The 26,463-nt window shown below is 36.0% G+C and overlaps 1 pseudogene; it reads left to right on the top strand.

Annotated features, from left to right (window-relative positions):
* The window catches only part of LOC113116602 (collagen alpha-1(V) chain-like), a 42,483-nt pseudogene extending 18,907 nt beyond the window's left edge, over window positions 1-23,576 (top strand).
* The last annotated feature ends 2,887 nt before the right edge of the window (window positions 23,577-26,463 follow it).

Below are 26,463 nucleotides of genomic sequence, written 5' to 3'. Positions count from 1 at the left end.
TCAGGGTCCTCGTGGTTTGTTGGGCCCCAAAGGTCCCCAAGGGCCTCCAGGACCTCCCGTAAGTACAAACTTCATCTTTATTTTAATGATTTATATTTTAGACCCTTTTTCACACATAAAAAAAGACATCTTTATCTTAATCAATTTGTTAGTTTTCATCAGTCAAGTCCCCAACCTTCATGATATTTTTTCACTTATGTAAGAAAGAAACAGCTTAATTATTAATGTCCTAATATTTTTTAAATGTGTAAAAAAATCATTTTAGGGTGTGACTGGTATGGACGGACATCCTGGACCTAAAGGAAACATTGTAAGTCTGAAACACACACACACACTCTTGTGCATATACAAACATGCTTATACACACACATATTCACTTTATTATGCTTCTTTTTTCACTCATCAGGGTCCTCAGGGTGAGCCAGGACCTCCAGGTCAACAAGGCAACCCCGGAGCTCAGGTATTCGTCAAGCCACGCCCACTTAGACATGTTCTAACCCACCCGTCACTGACCTATTAACCAGTTCATGTCCTCTAATTCTGTCCTCTTCCACAGGGACTTCCAGGTCCTCAGGGAGCGATCGGACCTCCAGGAGAGAAGGTGAGACCGCATGAGTGGATGATCAATGGATGCTTATCTGGTTAATGCATTAAAAGCCTTTATATAGAGTTTGTGTGTGTGTGTGTGTGTGCGCATGCATATCTATTGATAATGTTAATTTTTGTTTATTATTAATGTTTACAATGTTTAGAAATGCTTCTTATTATGATTAAATAATGAAAAAACCTTTGACCACCAAATCAAAGCCATTTTTCTGTTATGTGACAAGAAAACCATAAAACAAGAAATCATGTGATTTGAAAATAATGATGAAGATGTGTACATTTTTTCTACTTCTTACACCACTTGATATTTTTATAGTGATTAATGTAAATTATTTGCTGAAAATAGTATACACAGTTTTTCAACCCTGCATGGATACAAAGCTTACAAATCTAGGAATTTGTCACATGTTTGATTTTCATCATTCGGGACATTCATATTTGTCATTAATTAATAATTTAATTAATTAAAAAGAACCAAAGCTTTAGCAAAATCTTTTTCTTTTTGTTGAAAAAAGTGGAGCCAAAACATTTCAGACTGCATTACACGGATTGTAATCTTACTCACGCAACCTCAGTGCAGCAATGAGTCTTTGTGCCATTGTTCAAAAAGAGAAACATTAATGCAATTTGGAATTAATATTAGCAGTTTCTCTGTTATAATATTTGAGAGTATTTTTGGGTTACACCAGTTTTCATAACGTAGACAGGGTATATCTGAAGTCTGGTGTTTATTTAGCCTTTATAAATCTGTACAGTAACGTTAAATGAGGTCGAATAAACCATACATAAGAGTCGATATTCTATTGATTTGTGCTTATTGGTGAAAGAGCAACTTCTGATGAAATGTAAAAATTAATTTATATATATATATATTTGATAATTTTAGCCATTTTGCAGTAAGATGAAAATGTGACGGGAAAAAAAATATGTTCCCAGACATTTAGTTGACTGAAACTTCACTAAAACTAAAAATAGCTGACAAAATGAACACTACTACAGTACCCACTGCCCACTTTAACGTATTGATCGCTGATTACTTGATCATCTTTATGGGTGTGTGTGGAAACAGGAAATGTGTGCTGAGTGTTAATGGATTGAGTGCTTATTCTGGTTTTCCTTTCTTCAGGGTCCCACTGGAAAACCTGGTTTATCAGGAGTGCCAGGAGCCGACGGACCTCCGGTGAGTCCGGGAAACACACACACACACACACACACACACACACCATTCACGTCTGATCATCTCAAGCTGCATCGTTTCAGAGAGATGTCATTCTATTAATAATTACAGTACAGTGATCTCCCCGGCAGTTCTTCAGAGACACACATTGTTCACATCCGATCTCAAGGCCTATTCTCTACACATTTCATGGTTTTATATCTAATTATCGCAGCATAACTGATCATTTATCTTTATCTTCGTGTCGCAAACACAGGGCCACCCAGGAAAAGAAGGACCATCTGGAGAGAAAGGAAACTTGGTACATGTTTATCCTTTTATTCCTCAAAGCCGACGAGTTTCTTTACAGACAGCTCTCTTGTACAAATCTATCGTCAGATGTGATTAATAACTCCATCCATAACTGATTGTGTTTGACAGGGACCTCCAGGTCCTCAGGGGCCCATCGGATATCCTGGCCCTCGAGGTGTAAAGGTAGGTTAGGTGTTTCTTTATCCTCATTGGTCAGAGCAGCACTCATATTGATCTCTCATTGGTCAGTGGATATTGTGGTTCTGTAGTAGTAAGTTGACAGAGATGGCACCCTGCTAATGTTTCTGATGCTTCCCTGCGGCAGAATCATCTGAACTTTATAGCCGTCTTCCAAAGACAGCGTTGTAGGCATCAAAGACATCTTCTAATATAACTTCTTTTTCTATCTGCAGGGTGCTGACGGAGTCCGTGGGCTGAAAGGAAACAAGGGTGAAAAGGTAATTTCAGAGTGTGTCCGAGTGACTGTGTCCATTTGGATACGAGCTGTTGTGATATGAGTGTGTGCGGACGGCTAATGCACTGCTCCTGTGTCATTAATGTTTCATTTCTGCTACTGAATACAGACACAAGTGTACTCCGAGATGCATTTTTGATCTTCTCACTTTGGCCATTAAATAAGATCAGGCCTGGGCAAATAGCAGTTGCATGGAGTACGGCCCTTTCTCATTTGTCAAAAATGGGGTATTATGTGTGAAAGGAAGTTTGCAACGCTCTCAGTGTCATATCTTCATCTCTTTCTTTCTTAGGGAGAAGACGGATTTCCCGGGTTTAAGGGAGATATGGGCATCAAAGGCGACAGGGTAAGAGACATATTCGCAGGTTGAAGAGGTTATTTGTTTTTGGCTTTATCTCGGGAGAATTATGGGATTTGATTTCTCTTTTCACTTGGGTCGATCTTTAATTCTCTCTTTAAATCTCTGAGGAAGCACATAAATCACCGTGGGTCTATATTTAGTGGCGCATCACTATTACTTTTGCTCATACTTGCTTTGGGATTTGAACAGATATAGACATACACAGAAAAAAGGACCCCAAGGACTGTAACTTGTGAATCCGACCACATAGAAGTGTGCTAAAAACACCTTAGCGATCTCATATCCCCGGACGACACGCTGCCATTCAGTCTATTTCAAAGATGATTCTCAAATAAAATGCCAAGAAATGTTGTCATTGAAGACTCAAAAGGGCATGTATAATATTGACCCAGTCTAACTGATCAGGTTTTTTGGTGTTATAAAGTCCGCTGACTCAGCTGCGCCGCTGGGTAGATGTCTGTAATCAGCAAACACTTCTGGATTTTAGTGGGTGGACATTGTCCCAAATTACCATTTGCTTTGGTTTAATGCCACACACAAACTCTTCACTATTCCCATGCTGCTCATGTGCTCATCTTTCCATTGTATTTCTCTAAAGTGGCAAAAACATCAAACACAGGCTGTACACACAAACTTGTTTCATAATTAAATTCTAGGATCTTTTCTTCAAAGATGTCCATCCTAAAAAGGCTTGTTTTGTCTTATTTTAAAACATTTTAAGTAATCTTGGTGCCTCTGTTTGCTTTAAACAATGTAATTATGAACAATAATACAATTTTTAAATTCCTGACATTTGGGGTTGAATACAATTTTTTTGTTGTCGTTTGTTGTAAATAATTTAATTTAATTTCAAATAATTAATTATAAAAATTTCAGAAGGTTTTGGGAATTATTTGAATAAATGTCTGACTTTTTAGTTGTTTCAGCTCATTTTAAAGCTTGTTTTGTCTTATATTAAAACATCTCGAAACACCCTTGGAGGTTTGCTTTAAATAATTTAATTATTTCAATTTAGGGGTGAATTAAATAAAGACTATACTGTAATTTTTGACTGGTTTAGCTCATTTTAAAACTCGTTTTTTCTTATTTTAAAACATTTTAAGTCTTCTCGAGACCCCCCTCTGAGGAATTTCAAAGTACTTCTATGTTTTTTAATGTATTTTCCCCCTGAAAGCCACTTTGATTAATTATACATTCAATTATTGCATTAGTCAATGTTAATGTAAATGTAAATAGATTGACATGATTGGCATTGATATTACTGTCATTCATCGGGACCGGCCTGTAAAAAAGGTCTCATTTCTATACTCCTAATGTATTCAGGGAGAACTTGGTGCCGCCGGACCCAGAGGTGAAGACGGGCCTGAGGGACCCAAAGGAAGATCTGGTTTACCTGGAGACGCTGGACAGATCGGGCCGACCGGAGAGAAGGTGAGTGTGTACCTGTACATGCATCGTGACGTTTGCCAGTGTTTTGTCTCCACTGATTAGTTATGCTTCTTCTGTGTACTATGATTTTAGGGTAAGCTTGGTGTACCCGGGTTGCCCGGTTATCCAGGAAGACAAGGCCCCAAGGTAAATACACCTGGTCCACCTGTGATTACCCAGCATTCACAGCAGCCGTGTGTGTTTGGGTGTGTGCATGTATTGATAGAAGGACAAGGTTGTGTGTGTGCGCATGCATTAGAGTTGGATTGGAAGGCAGACATGTTTGAACTTCTTGATCAAAGCTAAGTGGATTTACCCATAATTCCATCTGGTGTCAGATTTCCATTTGACCATGACCCAGCATGCACTGCTGCAACAGCACTTTTCTTCCCTTCTCCTCCTTTTATCCCTCTCTCACTCCTGGCTTTGATGGACCTGTGAACTAATCTCTCTCTCTTTTCCTCTTCAGGGTTCTCAAGGGTTCCAGGGATTCCAAGGAGCCAGTGGAGAGAAAGGCACGAGGGTGTGTAAAAAAGAGATCTGTATGGATTTGAGCCCATATTTTCCTCATCTTATTTGATTTATGTTTGGGTTTTTTGAGTAGTGAAAAGATAAACTCTCAATGGTTTTCTCATCATTTAGGATAATATAATTCAAAAGATATAATATAACATGTATGTCAGATGTAATATAAACCGTTTCAATAAATGCAATTTGATTAATCTTATAAAGTCAGCCAGAAAATCAACTTACCTCTATTCCAATTCAGATTTTATTCTCTGTCATATGAAATCAAGATATACAATACTATGCAATTCAGAAGATTTAGGGGAACATTTGACCCAAACATGGTTATTCTTAATAACTACAACTAAAACTGTTGAAAGGATTCTAAAGTAATATAAACTATAAATATTAGATGGGAAAACCTATAAATGAACCGAACCTGTAAAAAGAAATACAAACTAAAACTGAAATAAAAACATACATTTTTTTATATAAAAAGCTAATAAAAATGACAAAAGAACAAATTGAAAGCTAAAAATATAAACATTAATAGACACTAAAACTGAACATCCTAATATTTAAAAAACTAACAAAAATGACAAAAGCAGTAAACATTAAACGAAATTGGAAAACTGAAAATATAAAAATAGGCAAAAACTAAAACTTAGACTTACTCTTAAAATCTTAGCCAAAATAGTTATATTTAAACCAAAATGAAACAGTTAACTAAAATTGAAAAATAAAACTGAAAATAAAAATAAATGTTAATTCAAAATATTTATACAAATATAATAAGTATATTAATAATTTTTAAATAACACTGCCCCAAAATAATTATAATCTTTTACTCACCATCATGTCATACCATATTTCAGGCAGAATAAATAAAAATGACAACAACAACAACAACAAAACAACAAAGTACATAATAAACGTAATAATTTCAGCTTGTGTTTTCTACATTAGAAGTCAGATCAGTGGTTTTATCTCAGGGTATGGAAGCTAACAGTCTCAGAGCTGTAGTGTGTGTGCTATCAGAGCCCTCGTGGCTAAGAAAAGCTGGGAAAGCTCTCATCGCCCATGCTTTATTGGCTGTATATCATCACATTTAAGCTGAGAGCAGCAGCCGGCTGCCGTTAGGAAGACAATGCAGTCTCCCATAAACACATTAAAAACCAAAAACCTCTTATTCTCTCAAGCCATTAAATACACACGCACAATCTCAGACTGCATTCATATATTGATATACAATGTTCTATGTTCTGCCATTACTATCTGCATGAAGTATTCATGAGATGGAGAGATGCTAATATAATCTACAGATAATCCAATTAAATCACAATGTTCTTCCAGCCTGAAAGAATGAGTTCTTATGTTTTTGTTGAAATGACACAATTAATGATCTTTTTAATAACTGAATTTGCTAAAAAGAGCATTTGAACAGTAAGTGAAGCGTGAGAATTGAAAAGCTTACATTTACTTAGTTACCTCTACTTCTGAAATTCAATAATAAATGTCATTGTTAAAACAAAAATAGTATTAAATTAATAATTGTTCATACGATGTAGTATAATAATTATATATTATTGTTAATTTTTATATATATATATATATATATATATATATATATATATATATATACATATTTAAATGCATATATGTATGTATGTATGTATATATTTGTTTTATTAGAACTTCTTTAAAAAATATATTCATATTTATTCACAAAATGCACAGTTTAATTATTGTAATATTTATTTTGTTAAAATTTATTTATTATAACATAGTATCTTTTAAAAATAAAATAAGAAAAAGTAATAATAGGGAACTGACTGATATAAAATGTTTTATTTTTTATTATTTCATATATTGTTCACTCTCACAATCAGGGGACAGCAGGGAAGCCGGGACCCCGAGGACAGAGAGGACCTACGGTAAGACAACAAAGATAGGACAAAAACAAACAATACGTACCCTCTTGTGATCAGTTTAGGACTTTTTTCACTCAATGCTTTCTCACACGTCATGTGATCTTTTCTTTAGGGACCCCGTGGTGAACGAGGGCCGAGGGGACCCACTGGGAAAGCAGGACCAAAGGTAAGGCTATCCCTTTACTCCTCTGTTTCGTATTCGTGAAATTCTATAATTAAATGAGATGATGATGTATTGAGGCACAGCCCTGTTCAGGGGTCTTCTGCCTTAGTAAATAAATAATATAACATCCAAATGTAAAAACACAAAGAAACTCGTATTTTGCATGCATAAAACAAGTGTTTGCACATAAAAATTCAATTAGGAAAAGCACCCCACCCCCTGACCGACTGAAAGAAAACATCTCAGGCTTCAGGAAATCTTAAACCTCTTTCATCATTTGTGTGCTATGAAAGCTAAACGTGTTGACAAGGGCAAACGGTGCTCCTATTACATTTCAAAACGCAAGGTTTTTCTCCACGGCTCAGCTGGAACCAATTCAAATGCAACAGGGATTTGACCAAATCTACTTATCAGTCACTCATTACTTCAGGCAATAAGCATAAGTTTTATATTATTAATAATTAATCCCTTTTGCGTGGACATTTATACAAACATTCTGAAATATTAAAACGTTCTGTTTAATTTGCCTTTTCTCATTTCCACCTTCACAGGGCAACTCAGGAAGCGACGGCCCCCCAGGACCACCCGGTGAACGGGTACAGTATAAATAATAATTGAATCCTTCCAAAGTATCGATTATTGCTTCAGAGAGACAGAACACTCTATTTTCTGCCTTACAGGGTCCGTTAGGTGCAGCGGGACCTACTGGATTTCCTGGCCCTAAGGGTCCACCGGTAAAGTGACGTTAATACTGTAGTAATTACTGTAGAAATCTTTCTTTCATCCAGTCACCCGTCCTGATTCTCACCCTCTCTCTTATTTTCAGGGTCCTGCCGGAAAGGACGGGCTGCCCGGACACCCTGGCCAGAGAGGAGAGACTGTGAGTGGCGTCTGATGAGACCACACACACACTTTCATTCACATACTTATGGCAATAAACTCTTCTATTTTTTTTCTGACAGGGTTTCCAAGGAAAAACCGGACCTCCCGGACCCCCAGGTGTAGTCGGACCTCAGGTAAGTGGAACATAGAATCCTGCAGTTCAAACTTTCTAAATGATTCTAGAATTACACAATAAATAATGCCTTTAATAAGATTCCATTAAAATCGGTTCGAAAAATCTATCTATATCCATCTTAAGGAAATTAATAAAGGATATCTGAATATCAAGAAAAATGAAATTAATATGAAGAGTTTTTTTTCTTTTCTAATTTGAATCTCCATTTTAATCTCCACTAAAACGTTTATTAGTATTTATAGTATTAATTAGTTGTTGCTGTTTTTTTGTATAATAATAAAAGAATGGCATGAAGAATAATAAAACAATGCACAATAAATATTCAAAAAACTAATTTTCTTTATGCTAAATATATATGCATATATCTATTTATCTATCCATCTATTTATCTATTTATCTATATTTATATATATATATATATATATATATATATATATATATATATATATATATATATATATATTATTTTTTTTTTTTTTTTTTTTTTTTAATTTAAATACAATTCTGGGATGAAATATATTCAAAATGTAGCTTTGAAATGAAATAACTAAACTAAAAACATTTTAATTAAAAATTACTACAACTAGGGACAGTGTTGTTATTGTTAATTAAAACTATAAAAATTTTCTGGAATTCAAATTAAGTTGAAATGAAATTAAATATAAATATTAGATGTAAAAAAAAAAAGAAAAGAAAAAAAAAATAGAAATGTTGCCTGGAAATAAAAGATCTGAAATAAACGTTTAAGATGAATGATTAAAATGACTTAATGACATAACAATAGCACAAATATGAAAAACATGAAGCATGAAAATAATAAAATAAAAGGACTGCATCGCTAGGCTGCATCTACTGTACCTTCTGCAGAAGAATAAAACATTATAAAGCATTTCGCAGCATGCCCCTCACACCCATCTGTTTTCCAGCATGGGTACCACAGACAGAGGCCAGAGACATGTGCTACATATTCATGAGGCTGTCACCAGCCATCACTCGCTCATTAGATTATCTTAAAGGTGTCTTAAGGTTGTCACCGGGGAATCACAATGGCTTCATTAGGTCACATATGGGCCGTTCGTTGGCCTGTCTGTGCTTTGTCTCCTGACATGCCTTTGTTTATGCGGTTAGATGTTGGAGCTGACTGGGTAATAAATTATTCATAGGCAATCATGAAATTCTACTTTTTATGCAAATGTTGAAGTGGGCACAGGTTTCACCAGTGCCACGCACACACATATGGATGTACACATGCTCTGCCATGCAAATGGATGCATATAATCTGATTTCCTTTTTTCTGTTTCGTTCTTCATGTTGCATAATTTGCATATCCACTGATCTTTTTTGAAACACCTGTTGGATCTTTAGTAATGTTTTCCAGGATTTTTGTTCGCTTTCATTGGTTATACCGTGCAATCACACTTTTGAACTATGCAAGAGCTAGGAGTACAACCGTGCATTGTGTTTCAGATGCATTGATTAAAAATTGACTTTTAAATATGACTTCATAACAACAAATCATCTTGTTTTGCTCAAGATTTAGTTTTATCATTGGAATTAATCATATTTTGTTGAAGTAGCAATGTCAATAAATTAATCATGTGCAAACTCTGCAAATTGCTTTGCTGAAGTGAATTAAATCGTACTGCAAATCGAAATTGAATTGAATTGATTCACTGACGAATCATCACTTAGATTCAGTGCACTGCCAACCCAAAGATTCATCTACCACACTACAATATTAACAAATAAATATACATTTTTATATTCATTATTATTTACACCAGCATTTTCAGATTTTCAGATTTTACTGATATAAGATATACATTATACATTCATATGTATTTTTGCATTAAAAACCATAGCTCATTTTCATTTAGATTTAAGATGTTATAATTTGAATTATTAAAACATTCTTCAAGAATCAATATGAATTCATAAATCTTGTGGAAAACTTGTTTTCTTTAAGGTGAATCTGCAAATCTCTTTAGAATTAATTCATTAGGTGTCGTCAATTGAATTGATTCACTGTCGACCCGAAGCATCAACTACTTTACCCATAATCCATCTCTCTTTCTGTTCAGGGACCAACAGGTGAGACAGGACCAATGGGAGAGCGGGGCCACCCTGGACCCCCAGGACCACCCGGTGAACAGGGTCTACCCGGAGCTGCTGGGAAAGAGGGAGCAAAGGTGCAAACAAATTCAGGCCGTACACATTTACACACAATAAACTTACATATACACAGATCCAAATCCAGTATTGCTCAAAACCGGTTTACATTATATCTGGTCTTTATAGGGAGATCCAGGTCCTGCAGGACCCACAGGTAAAGATGGACCTCCAGGACTCAGAGGGTTCCCAGGCGAGAGGGGCTTACCAGGACCTGTGGTGAGTCTCACCAATGAAACATGCCTAACCACAATTATTCGACTTTATGTTACTTGCCTGTAAAATCTACACAGGCGAGCATCTCTCTTTTCATGCTTTGAACTTTTTAGTTAGTTGTTCAGTATGAATATTACATCCCCGTGTCACCTCTACCCATCAAACGTGTCGTGCAGCCCCACAAGGATGTGTTTGTGTAGGTTCAGCAGTTTTATGTGTCTCTCTGCAGGGATCAGCAGGTTTGAAAGGGAATGAAGGACCTCCAGGGCCACCTGGACCCGCTGTAAGTAGACATGCTCTCTCTATTTGCCTATCTATCTTACCTTTCTCCAACTGCTTTGTTTTTCGCTTGTTTACCTTGTTTTCTCTTTCTCTTTTATCCTTTTACTCCACGCACTGGGTTTTCAGTGAGTACAGTGTTTGTATGACATGGATGATTTACCGTATATCTACAGAACCAGATTGAATGCATGTTTATTTATGTGTAGGAATAATAGAAATTAGTTTTGTATACTATTTAATTCATGAATAGTGCAGAAAAAGCATCATCAAGTGTTCAACATACTGCCATTCAAAAGTTTGAGGTAATACTTTTGCAATAATAAGGATGCATTAAATACATCAAAAGTGACAGCAGAGACATTTGTAATGTTGCAAAAGATTACTATTTCAAATAATCATTGCTTTTTGAACTTTCTGTTAATCAAAGAATTGTTAAAGAAATGTATTATGATAGAAAAATTACTGTTCTTACTGTATTCTGATCAAATAATTAAAGCATAGTGAGCAATATCTTCTTTCAAAAACATTACAAAATCTTACTAACCTTACATTTTTGATTGGCAGCTTACATGTGAACATCTTAAACAGTGTTTTAATGAGGTTGGTTGAAAGAAGATGCTCAAATATTAATATTTAGAATAAATATTGTATAATTCTTTTTAGATATGATCATAAATATATTTTTATATTTACTAATAAAATACAATTGTAATAAAAAAAGTCAATAAGTAGTTGTGTCCAAATGTTGGACTAGTGCATATGTATAAATTATGGATGATTAAAGATGATCAGAAGGTTGATCTATTCATCTTTTCTCTCTCTTTTCATGCAGACTTCACACCAGGATTATGTATATTCAGATTTACTGATATTTTATATAATATCGCAATATGCATAGTTATATAATCAATAAATTGAAAACACAGCATTTATTTCTGCATTACAAATCATAAATGCATGCCAGCTGTCAACACCTCCGTACGATTTCTTTCAAGAACAAATGCATAATTAATCAAACAGATCATTAAGTGCTCAGAAGCAAATGGCAGTTGTTGTAACTAATTCAGTGATGAAATTTCATATTTGCATATTCATAGGGCTCTCCTGGTGAGCGTGGTGCTGCTGGCCCAGCTGGACCTACGGGCCTCCCGGGTCGACCCGGACCTCAAGGACCCCCGGGCCCCGCTGGAGAGAAAGGTGGACCTGTGAGTACTTCCTCAAATATGCTCCATCTTCATTTCTGATCCTTGTTTAGCTCCATATGATTCAATATCCAACTACAACCTCTCATATTAGGGCGAGAAAGGACCTCAAGGCCCAGCCGGTAGAGATGGTATTCAGGGACCTGTGGGACTTCCAGGCCCGGCCGGACCCATCGGATCCCCGGGAGAGGATGGTGATAAGGTACAGAAGAAAAAGAAGTGGTTTGAGAAGTGACATGAATGAATTAAGGACAGAGAAATGGGATGTAGTTGGCGATCATGGTTGAATCTGGTGGGTTTAGTGAATGTTCCTGTGGCTCAAGTGGTAGAGCATTGTGTAAAGAGCACAAGGTTGTGGGTTCGATTCCCAGGGAACACATGTTAGGTAAAAAAATGTTAGCCTGAATGCACTGTAAGTCGCTTTGGATAAAAGCATCTGCTAAATGCATGAATTTGAATTTGATTGATGATTAGATCAGGATGAAGAGAAGTGAAAGCCAAATCACACACAAAGAACAAAACCACTCAGCTGTCTGATCAATGTTTTCTCTAGAGGGATGGACGGATGGTTCGATATTTGCTCAGTGCATGGGCAAATAAAAAAAAATTATATGAAGCTTTGCTAATACGGTATACATTAATGAAGTCAAGGCTGCATTTATGTGCTCAAAAATACAGCAAAAACAATAATATTGTGAAATATTATTACATTTTAAAATAAATGCTTTCAAATTGAATACATTGTAAATTGTAATTTATTACTGTGATGCAAAGTTGAATTTTCAGCATCATTACTCCAGTCTTCAGTCACATGAACTTCATTAAAACATTTTAAAATCTAGATTTTTCCAAACATTTGACAAATACTATAAATGCTAGACTTTTAAATTTTATTTTAATATTAAATCACGATTAAACTCATAATTTATCCAATGTTAGCATGTTATTAAATTTAGTTCCTTTTCAAGAAAAGTGAATACCAGGTGTTTTCTTTGTTTGTGTATATTAGAGTATCAAACCTGTGGAACAGCAACTTAGCAATGTCACATTCGAATGAGAAATATGTGTGATGCTGATATATAAGTGATATTACAGTGCAGCGAATCAAATATGCAGTTTGCCTTGATGGAAATGATCTAATTTAACACTTACGTGAAAGTGTCAGGGAAATGACATCACCGTGACAGTCACACACACCTTCACTCATACACAGATCTGAGGTGTGTGTGACACCAACATGTGTTAGCATTGGCAGTTTTAAGGTGTGAGCGATATTTTAAGGATATGTGTGTCAGCTCTGCCATGTGTGACAGGTGCAAAGCCTTCTGGGAAATAAAGTCAGAGGAATAAATAACAATGTTAGTTTTCTAATAACTGACTTCACCAACAAAAACAGACTAAAAAGAATAACAGAGTGTTATTAATTGCCCTGGAAATACCATGTTTTTACTATGTTAATATAATGTTATTTGTCTCTTTGTGTTATTTGATTTTCCTTGGAGTTTCATGTAAAAACCATATGAATATAAATACATTTTGATTTTTTTTTGTACTAAATCATTTATACTTTTATTCTGAAAGGATGCATTCAATTGATCAGAAATGGTAGTAAGACATTTATTATTTTATGATATGAACATATAGAAACAATAGAAAACAGTTATTTGAAATTGTGATATTTTGACAATTTAATTATGTTGTATTTTTTTTAGCAAATAAATGCAGCCTTACTTAGCAGCAGTTTTTTTTCCACCCAGAAACTCTGAGAAACATACTGAATTTGTATAATTTGTATTATGGTATCATGTGACCTTTTCAGATATTTTCTAGATATTATTTTAGTTATTACCTATTTGCATATGTAAATGCTGTGTTATTGTGACAGGGTGAGCTTGGAGAGCCGGGACAGAAGGGAAGCAAAGGTGACAAGGGCGAGCAGGTGGGTCACTCTGAATGTACTCTTTACATTTCATCTCACTTCAGTCCAAAAACATGATTTATTCAATGAGTCCTGTTTGCATTTGTCTGTTCGTGTCATTCTCCCATGGCGATTATTCATTCTGTTATTACCACTGCGCGGTTATGAATATAGATGTTGTCTCATATTTTTGTCTTTCTGCCGTTCTTCAGGGTCCTCCAGGTCCCGTCGGTAGCCAAGGTCCTCCGGGTCAGCCGGGTCCAGCTGTAAGTATACTGAAATCAGCCGTTTCTCATGTGGCGTGTAAGTGGTGCTAGTGATGTCACTTCCTCCCTGCAGGGTGCTGATGGAGAGCCAGGTCCCAGAGGTCAGCAGGGTCTGTTTGGACAGAAGGGAGATGAGGGCGCACGAGGCTTCCCAGGACCACCCGGACCCGTCGGCCTTCAGGTTACAACTTCAACATTTAAAACATTATTTTAGTATCTTTGATGTACTTTTATAGCTTTATTAATTTGTATTAATTCATTTTATTTATTAATGAAATTGATTTTATCCTAACATTTACCACTTGTGTATATTTTAATTCATTTAAAATTGTATTAAAAAAATTATAATAAAAAAAAACTAAATTATTTTCTATAAAAAAAAATAATTTATATATATATAATTTATATATATATATATTTAGTATATTAGATGTACTATTATACAGTAGTTTTTATTTATAATTGAATTTATAAATGAAATGATTTCATTCTTACTTTTTAACCTTTTATATTAATTAAAGTTTTTGTAATTTTGTTGTTTTTGTCCTTTTTATAATTGTTTTAATGTATATATAGTTTTATTAATTTTAATTTCAGTTTATTTTTAGATATTTAAGTTAAACTAATGTGGCTGATAAAAAAAAAAAAGTTTAAAACTTTTTTATATATATATTTTTTTGTGACTTTTTCTTTTTCAGTTTTAGTATTACGTACTGTACCGTGATATCACCATCTGAAACAATTATTGCACCATAATATAATACATTTTTCAATTCATCATCAAATTTGTTCCAGATGGATAAAACCAAGTCTTGCCTTGGAAGTATGACAGACTGTGGAAGAAAAAGGGACTGCAAAATGGCATTTAATGTGAACTGTAAATGTTGTTTATGTAGTTTGGGCAGGATTTGACCGGATAATATGAGTTGCAGTTGGTTTTAACTGGTAGTGTGTGTGTGTGTGTGTGTGTGCAGGGTTTGCCTGGACCCCCCGGTGAGAAGGGAGAGACCGGTGACGTCGGTCAGATGGTACAGTTCTACATCTTTACAGTCAGTTTGGTCAAATGTAAATGTTCTTAAATAGAAACTGAGTTTTCTTTTTTGTATTCTCTTGACTCTTCTCTCAGGGTCCACCAGGCCCTCCTGGCCCCAGAGGCCCCTCCGGACCCCCAGGAGCCGATGGACCACAGGGACCTCCAGGAGGAATTGGCAACCCAGGAGCCGTGGGAGAAAAGGTTTACAAAACATTAACATCTTATTTAAATTAGAAACCAGCGTCCTTATTGATCTGAGGGAGAATACGCCAGTAGTGTGTGTGTGTTTGTGTGTGTGTGTGTGTGTGTGTGCTCAGTCAGTTCATGATCTGTGTCTCTCGTGACTGAGGATTTCCTGTAGCTTCTCTCTAGAGTTAAAGCTGTATATGTGTCTGGCTGTGTGTCTGTGTGTGTTTTTGTGAATTAAATATTTTTCAGATTAATGTGTGGACTGTAAATAAGCCATTCTTCAAAATGTCAAAATTCCTCCATCCTCAAAAAGTGTAACACGGTGTCTCTGATGCTTTGGTTTGAGCTTCACTGCGCTGTGCTTGACCTTCAGTGCAGTGATCTTGAGGTCTGTGTGTGTGTGTGTGTGTGTGTGTGTGTGAGGGTCTGTATTTTGTGTATGTCTCAGCAGAGCGAACAGGCCGTGTGTTCGCATGACTGCGCTCCATCACCTCAGCCCTGGCCGCTGTCGATATTATTTAACACGGCTCTTCAGCACTAGTGTTCTCCCACCAAACCAGGGACCCGTTTCAGTTCTGCTTAGAGAGGAGTTTCACCCAGAGAAATGTCCCAGAAAAACACAGACGAGGGGAGGATAAAGATGATAGAATGAGACCTGGAGACGAGGCTGTTTGCTGTTAGTCTGGAAGATTTACCTCAGCACTTCACTCTGACAGACCTCTTATCCCACTACAGAGAGACAGAGAGAGAGATACCTCAGTCTGACACACACACACACGCATACACACACACACATACACGTTTGTTTTTGTGAAAAGTGGGTTCATGCAAATCGGGATATTTAATTGTGTTATCTAAGGTTAGTTTTACCTTTTAGATTACCTTTGTCATCACAAAGTTATTCTTTTAAAGCACTAATAATTTATTAACACTGTAAAAGTCTAAAATACATTAATAGCATAAAACAATTGAGTTTAATTTGGCATTACAATGACTTTAATCTCGAGATGGTTTTATTATTTTTATTGCTTGGTCCTAATCCTCTTCTGTACAGTTTAATGATTTCCACTCTCATCTGACGTCTGATGGGACTGGTCATCATCAAGGACGTTTGTTTGTCTGAATATGGACGTTGTGCAGATTTTCATGCTAGAATGTGTTGTTCTGCAGAGGAAAGCAGATTTGCTGACGAGACAGTGAATAATGATGCTGACGTGCTCTTCTGTCTAGTGGACGAAATCTCTGCAGTGCTGAGGAGAAAAAAAGTGGCTTACGTCTCTCTCTGTTCTTCTCTAGGGAGACGCCGGTGAACCAGGAGAACCAGGTCTGCAAGGAGACGTCGGCCCTTCAGTACGGCAAAAAAACTAACTTACACATGCAAAACTTCACTGCTACAACAGACATATCTCATATCTCGTGTGTGTGTGTGTGTGTGTGTGTGTTTTAGGGTCCAAGGGGAGAGCGAGGTGAAAAGGGAGAAGCCGGACCTGCTGGTTCTGCTGGTCCCCCTGGACCAAAAGGACCACCAGGAGACGATGGTCCTAAAGGAAGTCCTGTACGTTCTTATCATTACTGCTCTATTTGGTGTCTGAGAGATATACTGTTAAAAAAAAAAGCTTAAAAACGGAGGTTCTTGCAGAAATGCAATAGAAGAACCATGTTTAACCTTTCAATTTCCTTTGCGGTCATCCAATGCTCACTCAAGGTTATTCTTTAAAAACACTAATAATTTAATAACACTGTTAAATGTAGTCTTTAGCAAACCTGTGTTTGATATTTCAAAAAGTGATATGTCATACTATACCAGTATGAAGCGTAATTTACCTTAGTTGTTTTATGTATGCATTTATTTTTAATTAGACAGAATAATACAGAATTAAGATTTTGAACAAAATATATATATATATTTTTTTACATATGATATGCAAAATAGCATATCATTTTCTATATTCTGTGGAACAGAGGTGCCCAAACCTTTTTAATATTGCACTGTATCTTATTTTTCTACCCTTTTTTTTCTTTTCTTTTTGATAATTTTTTTAAAAATATTTTAATACATTTTAAATTAATTTTGTAATAAATTTAATTCTTTGCTTTATTGTTTTTCACATGCATGTTATTTTTATTTCTTATGCATCCGTTGTGATTTTATTATTAATCCTTTGAATTTTTAAGTTTGAATAACCGTTTTGTATGAATGTGCTATATAAATAAACTGGCCTTGCATAATATGAAGGGCAAAATATTAATCTTGATTGAGGGCTGTGGGCCAAAAAGTGTATATAGTTAAAAAAAAAAATCTAATTCAAATGATTACAAGAAAACAAAAACACACATATTAAATTAAGATATGCTTCAATGTTTATTGAGTGTATTTTAGGTTCTGCATGCTAATACCCTTCTCTTTATACTTATGAGATCATGCAGATTCCATGTTTTTGGTCAACTACAGAAACGCTACAATGTTTTGGTTTGATTTTTAGGGTCCAAGTGGTTTCCCTGGTGATCCTGGTCCTCCTGGAGAGCCTGGTCCACATGCAAGTATTATTAATGTGCAAATGTAGTTATTGCACATATATGTTCAGGTTGTTTAAGGTTATTTTTCTTGCTCTACAGGGTTTGGATGGTGCTTCTGGAGATAAGGGTGATGATGGAGAGCCTGGTCAGCCGGTGAGTATGATTAAACAAAACCATTTGACATCTCCGTTGTTGGCTGCATGCATACGTGTGTGTGTTTTATAATATTTGCTGCTTTTATAATGTTGTTTATTTGTTTCTCTCAGGGATCCCCTGGACCTACTGGTGAAACTGGCCCCACTGGTCCTCCAGGAAAGAGAGTGAGCAATGATTATATCGTTTGCATTAAAAGAAAATTACAATTAGCAGCCAAAAATATTTATTTATAATATATATTTACATATTTTATTAATATGAATAGGATTAAACTAAAAATACCTATATAAGGCTCTCAATTTTCATTCTTTCTCTTCAGGGACCTCCTGGACCTGCTGGACCTGAAGGAAGACAGGGGGAGAAGGGTGCTAAGGTAATATGCAGACGCTCACACAATCATGCACTGGAGCAATATTTCCATTACAGCAACGGTTTCAATGGTTATGTGTGTGTCTGAATCAGGGGGAATCTGGTCTCCTGGGTCCACCTGGTAAGACAGGTCCAGTTGGTCCTCAGGGAAGCCCTGGAAAACCTGGGTCTGAGGGTCTGAGAGGGATGCCTGGACCAGTGGTGAGTGATACTGGACCAGCCTGACAGCCATACACAGCTCATTAGGTCCTAAATTCAAAATCTCTCTCTATACAAAATGTGTGTGTGTATACAGTATTATACATATACATGCAAGTAATGAAATCAAACCTGTACATTTGATATTTAAAAAGTGAAAATAACAAAAACAAAACCAATTTTTCGCAATGCAATGCAATGCAATGCAATGCAATGCAAAAAAAAAAAAAAAAAAAAAATATATATATATATATATTTATATAAACTGTGTAGTATATGATTAAAACCTAATTTAAAAAATACAATAAAATAGCATTGATATTTATGTTCCAAAATATGTCTTTATGGTGGCAAAAATTTTACATATATATATATATATATATATATATATATATATATATATATATATATATATATATAATACACACACACACACACCTTACATTTTTTTTTTATAAGTTTGTAAGTTATTTTTATTCATGCTGCTTTAAAAACAATGGCCCCTGCCTCTACAAATAATGTCACAGTGGGAAAACCTTTGTGTATCTCATTCATAATAATATAAAAATATATATTTTTTAATTTGCTTGAAATGGAGTAAAAAAATCCCTCTTTCAACCACAAGAATATAGCACCAGATCTCATATACAGTTCTGTCTAAGGCAGTGATTATGTGTTAATAAATGGATCTGTTTGGTCCTGATGTAGGGAGAACAAGGACTGCCCGGTGCCACTGGACCCGATGGACCTCCTGGACCGATGGTACCGACATCACATTCCTCTGAGAATGAGTTCATTATAATATTAAATGACAATCTACAGTCCTCGCTCTTCTTATCTTTCTCTCTTTCAGGGTCCTCCTGGACTGCCTGGACTGAAGGGAGAAACTGGGATTAAAGGTGAAAAGGTGAGAGAAACAAATCCATCTTTGATAATCTTTATTCATTGGTAGGTGACTCACTAGTGTTTGGAGCACAGTTGTGGTAATGTCCAGTACATTAACTGAACTACTGATTATGAAGGAGTATGTTCAGTACTGATGAGTTTAGTAATCAAGCGGCTCGTTTCAGGGTCATCCCGGTCTCATTGGACTCATCGGACCTCCAGGAGAACAGGGAGAGAAGGGAGACAGAGGGCTGCCGGGTCCACAGGGAACTGCAGGACTTAAAGGAGACACTGTATGGAACATGTTCTCACACATACAGCAATAAAACCAGTATAAACTAGCTAAATTTCATGTATTCAATAAGTATTTCTCTACAGGGTATTTCAGGACCCGCTGGACCTATCGGACCCATTGGACCTCCTGGTCTCCCGGTATATTTTCTGATGTTTTTTAAAAAAAAATGCTTTATTATGTACACTTTGAAAAATAAAAGTTCTTTTTTGGTGCACCAAAGATTTTTTTCTTTATTGCCTGTATAAGGTTCTTGAGTTCTTTGGATACTTTAAATCAGTATTTTGGTTTCTGTAATATGGTTTTCTAAAAAAAAAAAAAAAAAAAAAAAGAGAGAGAAAACTTTAAAACGTTTCTCCATCTTTTTGCTTCTAACTATAGAGATTATATATCAATATAATTTATTATTGTGATTCATATGTATGTTTCACTTCTGTTCAGGGTCCTCCTGGTCCTAAAGGTGCTAAAGGATCATCTGTAAGTTAGTCATGTTCTTATCTAAAATCATTCTTGTTAATTTAATAAGTATTTTAATTAGCAGATTCATTAATCATCTTTAATTAGCTCTGATTTGCCTAAACTTTCTTGTGGTTCTGTGTGTGTAGGGTCAGACTGGGCCAAAGGGAGAAGCTGGACAGCCGGGAGCTCCTGGACCTCCAGTACGTAACTGCACTAAACCAAACTATGAAACAAAGCAAAACTAAAGACACAAATGAGTTGTTCCTCTGTGAGATGAGCGCATATTAAACAGATGAGTCTGCAGTAGATGTTACGTAAGTATAGTCGAGGTGTAAAGCGAATCTGTTAAGCTTCCTCGGAGAGATCCAGTGCATATTACTTCCTTGAGAAAACCTGACATTTCACATCTACAGACTGTTTCCACACAACGAGTGACTCACTTCAGGACATTGATAGAAATGCCAGTGTTCAGTTAAAGGGTTAGTTCACCCAAAAATGAAAATGATGTCATTAATGACTCACTCTTGTGTCGTTCCAAACACTTAAGACCTCCGTTCATCTTCAGAACACAGTTTAAGATATTTTTAGTCCGAGAGCTCTCAGTCCCTCCATTGAAGCTGTGTGTACGGTATACTGTCCATGTCCAGAAAGGCAAGAAAAACATCATTAAAGTAGTCCATGTGACATCAAATGGGTCAGTTACAATATTTTGGAGCAACGAAAATGCATTTGGGTCCAAAAATAGCAAAAACTACAACTTTATTTAGCATTATCTTCTCTTCCGGGTCTGTTGTGAGCACGTTCATAAAGCATTAATGACATCATTTTAATATTCGGGTGAACTACCCCTTTAATGTCAGTGTAAAGCTCTAATGGTTTAGATGGATAATCTTAGATACGGTTATTACAGTAGTTATTATTATTGGGGATTTTTATTTATAGAGTGAGACATAAAATAGGGAACGATTAGAAGCGTTGAGAATGTAGTGCCCTAACAACCACCCACACCACCCCAGCAACCACAAGTAAAAATCATAGTATTTGTCTGAATTTTGTATGGCCAAGCAATACTAAAAACTTCCAACAATTTAGTGACACCCCTTGCAACCCCCTAAAACACCCTAGCGACACTCTAAATCTCTTGCCTTAGCTACTGCTTATCAACACCATATTAATAGTCCTAGTGGGCTACACACACATTTTCCAATTAAACAGTAACAGGCTAGCCACTGCATCACAACAACCCAACAAGCACACAAAATATCCTTTCAACAACCTACCAACCACCTAAAAAACCCCAACACTCACTCAGAACATCTTAGACACTGTTTAACAACACCCTAGCAGCCACCCTAACATTGTAGTAACAAGGTTTGCATGGAAAACCTACACTCACATTTCACAGTTATTAGGTAACAGCCTAGAAACCTCTTTTGCAACACCTTAGAAACCACTCAAGAACAACCACCCAAAGATTTGTATGGTAAATCAAATTTTTTAGCATGAGCAAGCAGCACTAACCTGTGCTCTAAATAGCTCATGTTATGTGATTATTGACGATGTCTTCTCGTCTAGGGTCCACCTGGTGATGTCATCCACCCTCTGCCTATGCATTCCAGCCCCAAACGGGCAAAGAGGAACATTGATGCCAGCCAGATGATGGATGACGCTGCAGACGCCAACTACAAAGACTATGAGGACGGCATGGAGGAGATCTTCGGCTCTCTGAACTCTCTCAAACTGGAGATTGAACAGATGAAAAACCCACTGGGCACACAGAGTAACCCCGCCCGCACCTGCAAAGACCTGCAGCTGTGCCACCCAGATTTCCCAGATGGTGTGTATCACTCACACACACACACACACACGCACACACACACACACACACACACGCACACACACACACACACACACTTCCAAGCATGTTAATGACTGTTTTAAACAAAGCATAAAAACAAAGTAAAAACAAAGAGATAACATAAGGTACCCATGATGCAAATTAAAAATAAAATAAACAGAAAATGTGAAGCCTAGCAACCATCCACAACACCTATTAAATAATAACTAAACTACATCCTAGCAACCATTCAGACATTTTGGTGACACATTTTGCACATCCACGATGACCACTGGAAGCATCCTAGAAGCTGTTGAGAACACAATTTAGAAACTGCCTAACAATACCCAAGTAACATTCCCAGACAGCAATGGATTTCATGCGGGCCAGATGTGGGCCGGATCTGGGCCAACACTATGTTGCTGTCTGGGTTGAGGGTGGCGAGTTTTGCAGTTTACAGTAGTAATGGCCTGCTAACCGCTTTGCAACACTCTAAGCAACTACCCAAAACATTCTCGCAGCACCCAAAGAGATGATGCTTATAAAAAAATATAGCAATGCAGATATAGCATAAAATTAAACCCATAAAAAAAATATATATATTTCATTAAAATTAATTAAAAAGGTTGCAAAACGTCAAAAAAAGAAATTCTGGTAAATTTCTGGAAACTTTCCAGAAGTTCAAAAAATTCCTGTGAAGTTCCCCAAAATTCTGTAATGGTTTCCAAAAATGTACCATATTTATTCTGCCTCTTTGGCAACCCTATTAAAATATGTCATAATGCATAATTCAAAATTATTATCTTCTTTTGTTGGCGCTAATTGCATGTATTGTGTACGGAGCCCCGCACATGAAATGCAAGAGAAAAAAAATAGTGGGCACGATTTATTAATTTTAAGTAAATCATGTGCTCGATATAATAATTTGTGCCCTCTCTTTAGGTAAACCATGCACACAAAATAATAATTAGTTGCACTTCGTGTCCACATATGCATTCTCATAAACTATTGTTGCTATGTTATGTTATGTTATGGACAGAGTCACTTTAATAGGGTTTAGTTTTGAATTCTGCCGGTTCACAAAGCTTACTGAGGATGAATAAAGCACCAGCACCTATTAGGACGTAATGATTAAAACATGTGCACGATTTATCAAGAACGACGGCACTAATTATATAGAGTGCACGATTTACCTAAAATGAGGGAACAAATTACTAAATTGTGTGCACGATTCTTTCATTTTTTTCTTATATGTCATGTGCATGTCAAGTGCCAACTCACAAAATTAAAACCACCTGATTTTCAGCCTTGTATTAAATGAATCCTGTGTGAAAATATCAAACATAGTACATAAAGCTTATGATGTTTCTCTGTTTTCAGGTGAATACTGGATTGATCCGAACCAGGGCTTGCTCCAGAGACTCTTTCAAAGTGTACTGTAACTTCACAGCAGGTGGAGAGAGCTGCATCTTCCCTGATAAAAAGAGCGAAGGGGTAAGAAATGTAGGAAAATACTTTGGGATAGCTTCCCTTCCCACAAGTCCAGATCTAGGGTAAAACAGTTTTGATCTCCGAAACACAAAGCACATCACATATCAACATTAAGACAAACACACACTAGATTCAACACACAGTTAGGAGTCCTAGGATCCTCGAAAAAACATACAGAGAGAAATGTTTCAGCTTAACATTGCAGAGAGGAATAGCGGTACAATATCTGTTCAATATGTCACATAGTCAAATAATATAATGATGGTTCTTTAATGATGTTTGTGTATCAGATTTGATGTATTTGCCTTAATGAGTCTCGGAAGCATCACTGATGGAGAATCACTCAGTGGGGGTGTGAAGGTGACCCTCAGCACTAACTTCAGTTCTCTACAGGTTCACTCTTCATACCGGCAGATGCAGACAACAACAAACATCTTCCCCAGGCTTATTCTCACCTTACACATAGATTTAGCAGGGCCAGCTTTAAAATCAAACCAACCCTTGCATTCAAACACACCGCTTCACACCAGATGAAAAACATTCCCTTAAAAATGGTTTATAAGTGACCTTTTTGGGTAACACTTTAGAATAAGGTTCCATTTGTTAATGGATTCATTAAAATGAACAAACAATGAACAATACATTACTGTATTTATTCATCTTTGTTAATGTTAATTCATTGTTAGTTCATGCTAATTCGCAGTGCATTAACTTATGTTAACAATCACAACTTTGATTTGAATAGTGCTTTAGTAAATGTTGAAATTAACATGAATTAATTTAAGATGTTTAAGATGAATAAATGCTGTAGATAGATTGTTCTTGCTAGTTCATGTTAACTAAGTAGTTAACTAAAATTAATGGAACCTTATCTATAAATTGTCTAAATTTATCTTAATGGTTTGTAGTTTCTGAGTGAAATAAATAATAATAAAAAAGTTTTTCAAACACTTTTGGGGTTTTAAGTAAATTTGAGTATTTTTTATTATATTTTATTATATAAAAATAGTAGTAGTAGTAGTAGTAATAATACTTTTTCAGATTTTATTTAACTTTTTATATCACAATATTTCACCAGCAAAAAAATAATTATATACACTTTACACATTAGTTTTAGTATATATATTCTTTTTTTTGTATATATATATATATATATATATATATATAAAATAATATATTATTATTATATGGATTTTAAACTGTTTAGGTGACATTCTTTGTATTCACAAATAAAATAATTATTATATATATATATTTTTTCATTTGCAAAATTTTCTTTAGTATTTTAAGTGACATTTTGTTCATTTGCCTCAGCAAAATATAATGATTCTATATAATAAATATCTAATATAATGATAATTGGACTTTAGTATGAAAGTTCGCTTTAGTACAGGGCTGTTGGTTTAATCCTGCAAACTGTCTGCCAGGATCATGTCTTATGTGAAAGCCTCTGCCTTGGGCAGATTGACACTACACTGAAAAACAGATCAAAATAATTCCCATAGGCTTCCTGTTTCTTCCTGTCTGTCTGTCTGTCTGCAGTATTGACTCTAGCTGACTCTCTCTCTCTCAGGCCAGACTCACCTCTGGTTGAAGGAGACTCCAGGGTCGGGTTCAGTGAATACAAACGTGGTAAACTGGTAAGAGTGACCCTCTTTCTGTCCTCCTGAAATAGTCTCCTATTTTACAGAAGCAAAATGGCTCGTTGGCCCAAAGACAGCCCCAGGCACTTGGTATAGTCGCTACAAGAGAGGGTCCATGGTAAGTAGGAATGCATGAGTGAACGGGCTCGGTACTGAGGGTCCACGGATCGCAGTGTTTCCGGACCATCGTCTCTTTAAGAGGCCGTGCTTCTGCAATGCTTTTCAGATCCCTTCTTGCCGGCAGCATTGTCATCATCAGAACAGCAGTAAAAAGTGTGTTTGCTCAGACTTATGGGTAATCTGAGGTCTGTGGGCGGAGTGTGTCAGTCAGTCTGTTTCCAAAGCAAAAACCAAAAAAAACAAAACAGTGATTGACATAAACCCTAACTCCATCCTAGAATTTGTAGATTTGTTCATGTGAAAGGCCTGACTGATAAATCCGACCCATCGTCTGCGAGAAAATCACCTTGAAGTGACTGAGTCTGTTAACACACGATTGTCGTCTGCTCCAAAATAATAGTGAGATGCTCACCTACAGGTGAAAGACATTAATGGACAAGCTGTATCAGCTTCCTGATACCTTGTTATAGACTGCATGAATCCTTAGTGTTAAGACTGAAAGGTAGTTCAGTCTTAACACTATTTAGCGCAATGCATGAATTTATCAAGTAATTATCTTAGGAACATGCTGTGTACGAATCAACTGTAGCATTAGGCAAGTGAGTAATGCATTTTCATAAGAAAAAAGTGAAAATGCAGCATTTAATTTACATTTTAATTGGACTAAGTTTCCATATACAGCATAAATCATAAGATATAACAAGAAAACAAAAATAATTTAAAGGTAAAATAATGTGAAACTTAATATGTTGTGCAAATCTAAGTTGCATTTAAAATAACACTACTTAACCATAAATATTGTTAAAAAAAAAAATCAGAGGTAAAAAGTGTAAGCAAACTTGAAAAAGACTACAAGAAGTCCTTATGTCACACTTCACTAAAGATTATTTTGATTATATTTAAATTGCTGCCAGCGAAGAACGTTTTCAAATCAGCCTTATTTGGCATCATTAGAAGGTAGGCAGAGACGTTCACTAGTGTTTGGAACAGAGCCATTGTGTCCGTGGTGGATCTCAGTCACTGAGCCTCTGGGTTCAGTCTCTCTTGACATTCAGCTGTGATCATGAGGTAATGTGGTCTTGGGCAGGTGTTCATGGTGGGTTGCATGCATGCATGCAAAGTCAATGCGTATGAGTGTGTGAGAGGACTCCTAATCGTAAGTATATTAATGATGAATGTCTGTTGTGTGTGTGTGCATGGAGCATGTGCTCGCTCTGCTCAGTCAGCTCACATCGTGTTGTGTTTGTGGATCAGAGGAGATGGA

Source organism: Carassius auratus, chromosome 16 (genome assembly GCF_003368295.1).
Source record: "Carassius auratus strain Wakin chromosome 16, ASM336829v1, whole genome shotgun sequence".
Taxonomy (NCBI): Eukaryota; Metazoa; Chordata; class Actinopteri; order Cypriniformes; family Cyprinidae; genus Carassius; species Carassius auratus.
The sequence above is the reverse complement of the archived record's forward strand: the minus strand, read 5'-3'. Positions and strand labels throughout refer to the sequence as shown.